Raw genomic sequence first — 9,951 nt, 5'->3', positions numbered from 1 at the left:
TTCAGATTTCAATCTTGTGAGGACAATGAGACTATCAATCTTAAATGTATTTAATCAATCAGAAGATCAATATAACCTATCATACGGATTATTTAGGGTTTCTATTTAAAACAGATCAGATTACAAAACTATCAATCCTAGCAGGTGATATTAAACCTCAAGAATCATGCAATCAGATCATTCGGATTTTAAACAAGTAAACCTCAATCAGTCTATCAACCTATCGGATTATATAAGCAAAGCAAGCTAGCAACCTATCGGATTCAATCAATGTTTTAACAGGCTGGTCGGTTTAAACAATTTTAAATCCGATGAACAATTAACCAAGCAGGATGAGAAAATAAATCTATCAATTTAACGGTCAAACAATTCTAGCAACATAGCATCAGATTCAATCAGATTTAAAACCTCAATGATCAAAACCGAAAACATTTTTGATTTCAAAATATTCGATTAGGGTTTTAATATGTGATTTGATAATTATGGTATAATTAATTATGATACTTATATTATTTAGGATTAATAGATATAGGGTTAGGGTTTATCGGATTTTAACTTGTAAAAACCGATTTGGGGTTTTAATCATATAAGAACATGATTTAGGGTTTGGGGTATCGAACGTTTAGAGCTTCGATTTACTCAATTAGGATTTTAGATCTATTACCCTATGGTTTTGATTCATAAAAATTAGGGTTTTAGGGTTTCATTCTTTATCAATCAATCCATATTTGATTATGGGTTCCTAGGTTTTGAATTACCTTTTAACCTTAGATGATTATTGAATCGGACCACCAAAGGAGTTGAGCCGCGAGCTGGACACGAACGGGACGCGAGCTGGAATGGATCGAGTCGCTTCTATCGGGTCGCGGACGTCCTTTGTTGCTTGATCGGGAACGCCTTGATCGTCGGACCCGAGCTGTCTGATGCTGTCGTGAACGAGGAAGAGGTCGCATGCTAGAACTACTCTCGGGTCGCGAACGTCTGAGCTAGGATCAGGAACGCCTTGCTCTGAAGCTGATCGGGGACGCGAGCTGGAACAGATGCGGGAACAAGAGACGCAATCGGGGTTTAGGATTTGTCGGATCGCCGACTAGGGTTAGGGTTTTAGGGTTTTTCGATTTGGGTATTAGCTTAGGGATTTAGAGTTTCGTGCTGGTAACGTGTTATAAAAGTAATGGAAAAGTCTATCTTTATTCATAACATAAAAGTTCTTTATATAGGAGATTACACCGTCGTAGATAAATGAAAAGATTACAAATCATAATCTCTTGGTTATGAACCATCCACGATCTGGTTCATAACGTTAAATATGTTTATATCCCAAAAATAACACAAAAGTAAAATTTAAATCATTATTCACTAAAGGATAGATATATATAAGATTAAAAAGTTATGAAATAGAGATTAAGAGACTTTTTTGTCCAGCAGTAGGGATTAAGGGAAAATTAGGAAAATACACTATTTACGTTTTCAAATTTGTAATTTTTTTTTTTGAAAATTACATTTGTCCAATAAGTGTACACTAGATTTGGATCCGCACAATCGTGCGGATATTAATTTTCGTGTTTATATATATTTTTACATAATTATGTTACTTATATATTAAAATGTTTATATATAATTATTTTAAATATAACAATTTGATAGTTTTCATGCCGTAAGTTAATTGATTATTTCAAATCATCACATATATTTATATTTGGTATTTTTTATTATATATATTTTAAAATTATTTTTTATTTAATTATTATATCTTGATCCGTAATTCAAAGCGCTAGATTTTCTTTATCAATATTTTTTTATATTTATTCATTTAAGATAATAATTATATATATATATATATATATAATATAAAAATTTAAGATAAATTAATTTTATACATGAATTATCTAATTTACTAATGCTAACTCATTCTACCAATATATTATATTTCTAGCATAAATTTTTAATGTTTGTGAAAATAAAATATATTAATTTATTAGTTTATAAGAATATTATCATATTTAGTTACATACAATGTTTTATTTTAAAATGATAGATGTAACTATAAAATAGTAAAATTTGATATAATTTTTTCATTTTATAAAAGATAACGGAGTATATATATATTAATTGATAATAACATTAATTTCATTACTAATTACAAAATTAGTGAAAATATTTATATACAATTTTTGATAATTAAGATATTGTTATAATGTTTTTCAACACATTTGTTAAGAAAATTAAATATATATTTATATTTTAAATTAAAAGATATCAAATTATATTATGATTTAAGTAGTTAAAAGATTATATCTTAGCATTAAGGAATTACATTTAATAAAAAATTTAAATGATGATCCAATTTAAAATATCACACACTAATCAAGGTGAGTTTGTTTTCCAATCCGGGTTTTTAGGAGTTGATGTTATATTAAGAATGACATATTATTAATCCATATTATTAGTAATAAATGAATGATAAATGATTTCTACTGAGGGTCCATTTTTAAAAAAATCACACATGAATCAAAGTTGTGACTTCTGTTTTAATAAATAAGATTTATCAGTTTAAAATAATTTTATCATATTTAGGTAAATACAATGTTTTATTTTAAAATGATAGATATAACGATAAAATAGTAAAATTTGATATAATTTTTTTCATTTTATAAAAGATAACTGAGTATATATATATTAATGTATAATAACATTAATTTCATTACTAATTACAAAATTAGTGAAAATATTTATATACAATTTTTGATAATTAAAATATTGTTATAATGTTTTTCAACACATTTGTTAAAAAATTAAATAGATATATTTATATTTTAAATTAAAAGATATCAAATTATATTATGATTTAAGTAGTTAAAAGATTATATATTAGCATTAAGGAAATACATTTAATAAAAAAAATTTAAATAATGATCCAAACTGAAATATCACACGTGAATCAATGTGAGTTTGTTAATCAATCCGGGTTTTTAGGAGTTGATGTTATATTAAGAATGACATATTATTAATCTATATTATTAGTAATAAATGAATAATAAATGATTTCTAGTGATGAACCATTTTTTTTTAAAAATCACACTTGAATCAAAGTTGTGATTTCTGTTTTAATATATAAGATATATATAACAAATATTAATTTGATACATAATATAAAACTTTACATGTTAAGACTCAATATCTCACCGAAACAGCAACTTCAAAATTTCTCTCTCCGCTGAATAATTATAGAACTAGGGACAAAACATTGTCGATGTGCTTGTTAATTTGGATTGGTCAAGACTATGCCCAGGAATTTCTAGAAAAATATGCAAAAAATTATAAAACACAAAGACACTAGATCAAAAATTGACAAGTTTCATACAACTGTGATATTTCTTCACGTAAAATATTATGTTTTCAACGATGATTATTTTATATATATTTTTATTACTTGTCACTTAAATTATAGTTATATTTAAAATAATAAATTTATTTTCTTGCTGTATATACATTTTAATTAGGATGAATTAGTCATTTAGCTTATGAGAAAGTGTAGTCTTCAAAAGAAATAAAATACATAGCAGTTTTCAAAATAAATCTCTTTGCAAAGTATTTTTCTAATTTTTCTTTAAATTTTGAGAATAGTACTTTATGTATTAGAAGTAAGAATTTAAAGACTATGATTAGAGTTTAGGATATAAAACTTAGAATCTTAATATTTTTATATTTTCAAATAGAAATTTGATAAGTTTAAAAATACTTATTTATATTAAATGGCAATTCTTTCAAATAGCCATATTTAAGTTTTTGTCACAAAATAACCTTCAAAAAAGAGAATGACCAAAATAGCCTTTTTATTTTGAAAATTTAAATATTTTTTTTAAAAAAATTTGAAACCATATCCCAAAACACTACCTCTTAATTCTAAATCATTAGTTTAGATTAGTTAACCGTACGGTAAAAATATATTTTTACCTTTTAATAAAATTGATTTTGATTATTTTTTTCGGAGGCTATTTTATGAAAATAAACGAAAAAACCATTCTAGGGAATTTTTCTATATTAAATGTATTGTTTATTAAGAGTAATTTAACCTTTTTATTTTTTCGTGAATGCTGTTTCGATCTTTTTCCTTATTGTGTAATATTTTGTGGTCAAAACTCTTTTATGCTACTTAAGAAATTTGTCCTACATATATGAAGCACAATGGTTTAGGAATTCAAAAGCTGAAGCGAATGTGTAGGACTTGATATATTGGTTTCGATCACCTTTTGGGGCATTTGTTTTTTTTTTTATGAGTCGAGATCTAAAATTATTATAGTTATTATAGACAAATCAAAACAAAAATCTTGTTAAGCGTTTTAGACAACTTACAGATAATTTAAAGTGAACTTTAATAAGGATTGCCCTTTTTTCAAAAAAAACTTTAATAAGGGATTGTAAAAAAAAAAAAAAAAAAAAAAAAGGATTGTAGGTAATTTGTCGAGAAGTAGACACCCGTATTATTTCTTCGTCGACTTGGTCTTCTTCTCGTCACTCAAGAAATTTCTGTAACTTCATCAGAATATGTGCCTAATCTAGCCTATACAACATTACCTTCTCTTCCTCATCTTATTGAAACATTTTATTCAATCAATCATCCCCCCATAATTTGCTACGTGGCATATGATTCAACCGTCTAAGTATTCATTCATACACGATCAGAACAATTAAGTTAAGACGTAATTTACTAAGAAAGCTTAGTTTTGAATTTTATATTATGTTTTTAACTATTAGCTTATTACTTCTTAGCATTGTTGTGTAAATATACAATGAGATATTATAAAATGACTTATTTATTCACATATTAAAAATTATGTTGGGCGAAAATTAGCTACAGTATCCAAATTTTTCCGTTTGCGATGTCGCAATGGAAAAATATACAAAAAAAAAAGTAGAGTCAAATTTAAGATCTTATTAAAATACATTAATTATTTTTAATTATGAAATAGTTTAGATAAAATATTTAAAGTATGTTATTAACTGAATATATAATTAGTTAACAAGGATAGAAGGGATAATATAGAATATAATATGTTTTTTTTTTTTTTTGAATATAAATATATATATAATATGTTTTTAAGGTAATTAACATTTATGAAGATCACATCTTAAAAAATGCTAGCGGAAGCAGTAACAATATAAGTGTCGGCATCGACCTCTTGCGAAATGCTCGTTAAAGATGCAGGACCAGTTGCATATTCTTTCGTTTGCACAAATAACGTAAGTCTTGCTTCTTTCCCCATTAACTCTTGCTTCCACCAAATTCATCTCTAGAAAATAAAAACATTTGGTTATATGTCTGTGTATGTTCTGAAGCTTCACATGTAGAATAATGTGACATATGATATGTGTTTACACACACACACACACACTCACAGACATATATATATATATATATATATATATATATATATATATATATATATAAAGTACTAGTACTTAATATTTGTAAATATTAAAAGCCGTTCGGATACTATATGTTATTATAAAATGGATGTGTATAGATTATGCATATAAAATGTACATGTTTTCCATATAAAATGGATGTGTATAGATTATGCATATAAATTTTGAATTACTATGATATAAATAATGAACCTGTGTCAAGGAGAAGTATGAAAGAAATCACGAGAAGGAATGAGACGAAACACAAAGCGTATTTCATTTTTCAAGAGACTAATAAATATTACTATATATTCCAGAGAAAGACAGAGAGTTAAGGGTTATGATGGAAGAAGAGGGATTTTATATATATACAGTGACTTATCATATACATATAATAAGATAATGTTGACCGATTAGTTTTGTTTTACAAAGAATCTTTTAAGGGAAACTTGACTAAACTGACATAGTAATCTCTTATATATTAATAGAAAATTATTACAATACATGAGATATGCCATGTGTCGTTATTAGAATAATTTTTAAGAAAAACATCTTTAAAGAAATATGTCGGTCTATCTAAACATCTTTATAACTAACCATAAAATTAATTTAGTAATCTACAAAAGAGATTTTTTTCTTATTTTATTAAATAAAAGCTACTGAGTCATCCAATGTGATTAAAATATATATGAAACAAATGATTTATAACAATACAGATTTGATAACAATTTGTATATTTTCTATCATTTTTTATTTATACAATTAAAATAGATAAATCACATTAACCAAATAATAAAAATTTAGATTTTTGGTAATTGTTATATTTTAATTTTTAAAAACCATCTATATATTACTAAAACTGTTTAAAATCCACATTGAAAACTTAATGATCAATGATTTAAAAAACAAATTTTATAGTAAGATACAAATGATCATAAAAACATATGAATACAAAAATTCATTTAATAGATATTCATATAAAATATTTTATTTTAACATCTTCTAAATTAAACTATATACCAGATAACATATATAAATATATTAGTTTTGAAATTTTAGAAATATGCATGATACTTAAATTGAATTAAAAAACAATATTTGTACAATTTTAATTATATCAAATTATTAAAATATAGGTAAATATTTTGTTATTATTTTTGAAAAGGTATTTTTTACCAAACTATTTTTGTTACCAAATATTTTATAAATATCTCACTCCACATAGGGTGTGGTTTATTACATAGTATATGGTACTGATATGAAACTAATAAATTTATTTCAAACTTTATATATGTAATATTAAAATGATTAAAATAACTTTTTCTTTATCAAAAATCATTAATCTCTTTTTATTTTTTGTCATTGTGCAACTTTTAAAACACCTTGATACAACAAACTACAGTTTAAAAAAAAAAAAAAAACAAACTACAGTTAATTTAGGCATGAACGCAGGCTTTTTTAGGCATCACTGGAACCATTTAGACCCTGCCATAAACCACACCCACATCTGCTTACTCCCGAAAACGGATTCTCCGAGCTCAATTAATTGAATATTTGGTTTGCTTCATAAGAAAATTGTTAGTATGATAGTAGTGAGTTTCTCAATATTTCACTCCAATGGCATATCTAATGATACACAATAAATTTCTCTATATTTCACTATAAAACAGAGATTAGATACGCAATAAATTTCTCTATATTTCACTATAAAACAGAGTAATTCTATTATAAAGTTGGATTTGCTCCAATGGTTCACTCTATAATAAAGTGAAATATAGAGTAGAGTTGTTTTTATACTCCAAATATATAGTTGAAAAACAACATTAAACTATCTTCAATGGTTTACTCTATTTTTTACTCTAAAATAGAGTAACTCTATAATAGAGTTTGAGTTTTCTCTAATGGTACTCTATTTTAGAGTAGAAAATAGAATGATGAAAAAAAAAAAAATAAGTTACTCTATATTTGGAGTAAACATGTTTTTCACTCTATTGTAGAGTGAGAAATAGAGTACCATTGGAGCATTTTTACTCTAATTTAGAGTAAAAAATAGAGTGAGGTTGGAGATGCCATTACTATATATTTCATTCTATTATAGAGTAACTCTATTTTAGAGTGAAATATATAGAAATTTATTGTGTACCATTAGACCATCTCCAATGGATCACTATTATTTCTTCTATATTTTACACTAAAATATAGTAATTTTATTATAGAGTTTGATTTGTTCCAATGGTTTACTTTATAATAGAGGTACACTATATATAATAGAGTGAAATACAGATGAATGTTGTTTTTTTACTCTATATTTAGAGTAAAAAAACAAGATTCATCTGTATTTCACTCTATTATAGAGTAGACCATTAGAGCAAATTCAATTCTATAATAGAGTTATTCTATTTTAGTGTAAAATATAAAGAAAAAAATAGTGTTCCATTAGAGGTAACCTTAGAGATGGTTGTTAGGTAATGTATACTTTTTCCAGTGTTACCTACGTGCTCAGGAATTTTTTCTACAGGGCCGTGAGTGTATGGTTGGACGTAACGTATATATATGTCATCAGCTTGTCTTCGTTGATCATGGTTGTGGAAGTTCCGTTCATACTTTTTTTTTTGTCAACTTTTTCATTAAAAACATTAAAACTTCCAAGATACAACATAATAGTTTTTCTTATTTAACCTAGCTTGTTTAGCAAGGGAGTCTACAACATTAAGATTATCTCTAGATAGGTAATGAAAAGTGTAATCTCTATGTTTTGAGATCTCAAAGATATCCTGTGGCACAAGGACAGCCTCTGTGATACGGACGTTTCTGTTGGTTTGTTCAGTTTTGAACTGATTTAACTCATCAAATAAACTCTTACAATTTCCCATGAAGGCAACTTTAGAGTAGTTTAGTCGGACCATTTGCTGTGTTGCCATCAGGAGGGCTATTGCATCAGTAGAATTCATAGGCGCTTATGCTGAGGATCCATGCATGATTTGGGTGCCTTCTCTTCTGTGTAAGGACCAGCCAAACCCCATCTCCTCTCTAGAAGACTTCCATGAAGCATCCACTAGGCAATAGTATTCAGAATTAGGAGGAAGCTTATCTTTTATCGAAATCTTGCTCAGACTTTTATTTTGTCTGTTTTGTTCTTCGCCCCCTGTATTTTTGTTTGCCTCCCTCCACTGATCTAGATCTCTTAAAGCTCCATTGATCATGTTAATGATATGATCCCTTTTGTTGTTGAAAATAATGTTGTTTCTCATTTTCCAGAGTCTCCACCCCACAAAGAAATTTAAAATCTCTGCTTAGTCTCTCTGCACCAATCTAATCATTTCATTGATGTTCTGTATAACTCAATTGCTACTCTGGTCCAAGACCGTAAAAGAAGTGGGGCTGAGCTCCCAAACCTCCCTGCCCACTCTGCATTGAAAAAACGTATGGTTTAGCGTTTCCATCTGTTCTTCACATCACCAGACATGTATTGTCCATTTTTACTCCTCTCCTCCGAAGATTATCCAACAGAGCTATTCCCCCATGTGCAATTCTCCACCAGAAAGTCTTTATTTTTGGAGGAATATTAAGAGACCAGATCGATGAACAACACTTCCTGACTTCTTCAGATATAACAGCACTTGTTTCTTGGTTCCCTGCTTCCATTGTTGAGAAGTTTCTCTGAATATAGTACCCAGTCTTAACACTGTATTCCCATGTTCTTGTGTAGTTCCATACTAGCACATCTGGTCTCCTTGAAATTGGTGGCCTAATATTTAGGATATATTTTGCATCCTCTTGTCTCACCAGATCATTGATTAACTGGACATTTCATTCTTTGGTACCTGGATGAAAGAGATCCTTAACTCTTATATGAGGATGAGTTTCAGTACCTCTTCCTTGGGCCGGAGATGGTGGTTGAGAATGTAGCCAATTGTCTTTCCGCACATTAATATGCTCTCCATCCCCCACAATCCATTTCATTCCTCTTTTAATCAGATCCTGCGTTTGCACAATACTTTTCCAAGCGTAGCTTGATGATGAATAACATTGTGAATGAAGTAGCCTTAAAAACCCTTGCTAAGAGAGATGTTGGGTTCTTTAGAATTCTCCATCCCTGTTTTGCCAGCAAAGCCTTATTGAAATGCTCCATATCTCTTATACTTAACCCCCCATCCCTTTTTGAGGCTGTAATTTTATTCCACCATATCCAATGGATTCTATGTCTATCATTCATCGATGACCACTGTTGGGGTCAAAACCGGTCACGACGGAATCAATGCCTGAAAGTTCCCGGAAAACCAACTCTCGATCGATCCTTGAAAATTAGACATTCCCGGAAAACGGTTAATCAAGTAAAAGACAGTTTTTCGCGGATGCGAACCGAGGAACGTCGAGAAGAGGATCAGTCTGGATGAGGTCTCAATCGTAAGAAAGGACCGACCACCTCGCCCTAGGGCGAGGACCGTCTCAACACGGGTCACCTTGCCCATGGACGAGGACGACCCACACCGAGGTCACCTTGCCCATGGGCGAGGACGACCCGCGCCGAGGTAACCTCGC

Source organism: Brassica oleracea, chromosome C2, assembly GCF_000695525.1.
Source record: "Brassica oleracea var. oleracea cultivar TO1000 chromosome C2, BOL, whole genome shotgun sequence".
Taxonomy (NCBI): Eukaryota; Viridiplantae; Streptophyta; class Magnoliopsida; order Brassicales; family Brassicaceae; genus Brassica; species Brassica oleracea.
The sequence above is the reverse complement of the archived record's forward strand: the minus strand, read 5'-3'. Positions refer to the sequence as shown.